Below are 2,500 nucleotides of genomic sequence, written 5' to 3' on the forward strand. Positions count from 1 at the left end.
AAAACTAAACTCTTAGTGTATATACACTGACAGAAATACACCTGTATACACGTGTATATATATATATATATGTATATATATATATATATATATATATATATATATATATATATATATATATATATATATATATATGCAATAAGATCACAGTAAACAGGTGATTTCAGAATATGCAAAACAACCACTCTGAAAGAATAGAGAAATTCCAAGCGCTTTCGTGACTACTCATAGTTCCTTGATAATGTGAGTAGTCACGAAAGCGCTTGGAATTTCTCTATTCTTTCAGAGTGGTTGTTTTGCATATATATATATATATATATATAGATCGCAGTATACTACTACCACAGTACTACTACTACTACTACCACCACAATACTACTACCACTACTACCACTACCACTACTACCACCACTACCACCATGTTGCAACCCCTGAATGGGTTGCAATGATTATGTATATATATAATTATTACCTTTTCATTTAATTTTATATTGCTTATATTTGCGATAATAGCTAAATCGTAAATGTATTGCTTTATATTGTTATTTGACGTAGTTATGTTGTTAGGTAGGATGTAACATATTATGTGCTCAGTTCAAGTCTTGATTGTCTAACTACTGTAATTATCGCTCTTTGCTTGATTCCCTGCCGGCTACTTGTTGGGCAGCGACAGCAACCCACGGAACTATCACGTGATCGAGTGGGGGGTGTCTTCACCTCGCCTGAAATATTCAGTCTGCTGTAGACTCGCTTGGTGGTTGGACAGATTGTCTGTCTCATTATTCTTGTTAGCTCTGTAGAACTCTGTTCACAGAACAGTGTATAGACTTAGTGATTTTCGACGTTGTATTGAGGTTGTGTGTCGCATAGACACTCTGAACATCTCAGGTCCTGAACTATAGCTTATGACCTAACTTGTACTGGTATCTGTGTATTATCACAGTCGGGGATTTTCTTATGCTGAACTTAGATTCAGTAGTATGGGAGTTTGGTGACTTTTGTGGAGGATCTGCTGATGGTCCCTACTTAGTGTCGTTATATTATCTCCTTGTTCCTGATTCTGTGTCGCAGTTGCTTGTTGTATTGCTATTGGGCTTTAGCATTCTTTTTGTTGTTCAAGCAGACTGTTCTGGTTGCCAGTCGGTCAAGAAGTTAGTTTATTTGAGGACTTTGTCAGTCACTTGTTTAAGTCTAGTCGAGTCGTGAGACATAGTGAACTACTTAGAACACCTACACACATACACAAACTTATTTGTACATATTTGTAATATCTTATTAAATGTTAATGTACCAGACGGTACTTAAGAATTATAAATGTGATATGTGCTTTCAGCACAATAATATTGAACTCGAGAGAAGTGATATTATTTTGATTACTGTGATTAATTTAATTTAATTTAATTTGATAATATACCTCTAGACTTAATAAATTTATTAAATTTTAATTTTTCTAGTTAGTAGCCTACCAGTTGTAATCCTGAAGCACTATTGAATAATACTGAATTCTAATGGATAATTGGACAAGGATACTGACTACTTGTTACGAAAACCCAGTAACAGGCTGGATGCTAGAAGGGCAGTCCTTTCTAGTATTACCTGGAGATCTCTAAGCTTTTAGAATCGCGTTTTTTTTGTAACACACCACCACCACTACTACCACCACCACTATCACCACCACTACTACCACCACCACTACTACCACCACCACTACTACCACCACCACCACCACTACCACCACCACCACTACTACCACTACTTCCACCACTACTACCACCACCACCACTACCACCACCACTACCACCACCACTGCCACCACCACCACCACTATTACCCCCACTACTACCACCACTACTACCACCACCACCACTACCACCACCACCACTGCCACCACCACCACCACCACTACTACCACCACCACCACCACTGCTACCACCACTGTTACGAACATAGTTGGTCCCTGGGTTATAGTGCTTTTCGTAACAAAATAAACTTAGTACGTCTAGGTACTCACTTCAGAGGAAAAGGAATTTTCTTAGTTTCTAATTTATTAATAATCATAATAATCACTTAAATTCACCTTCTCATATTTTGCACTATGAGTAGAATACTTTTACCATTCCTCATTAAAACAACACAGCACTAGGTCAAGTATTTACAAATGGCTCTGAGTGAGTCACGAAATATTAGTATATGCACAGGCGTTGCTTAAAAACTCTAACACATTAATAGATTTCTTATGATAGGGTTCACTTTACAATAAGTCCTCTTACACTACAGAGGCTTGCTCACTTGGCTTCACTTTCTCTAAGAGCTTCTCAACCGCCTTCTCCAACCGAGACAAGTATTAGCGGTAAGTTCCCGAAAATTCCTGGGATTTTCTAGGGAGGCGAATGGTGGTTTAGAGGTGGATACTTCCCTCGACCCTTCCTGGTCCAGTGGAAGGTATGAACTGAACTCTGTGAGGCTTTACCAGCCCACTTTGTCTCGGTCGGAGTAGGGG

Source organism: Cherax quadricarinatus, chromosome 97 (assembly GCF_038502225.1).
Source record: "Cherax quadricarinatus isolate ZL_2023a chromosome 97, ASM3850222v1, whole genome shotgun sequence".
Classification (NCBI taxonomy): domain Eukaryota; kingdom Metazoa; phylum Arthropoda; class Malacostraca; order Decapoda; family Parastacidae; genus Cherax; species Cherax quadricarinatus.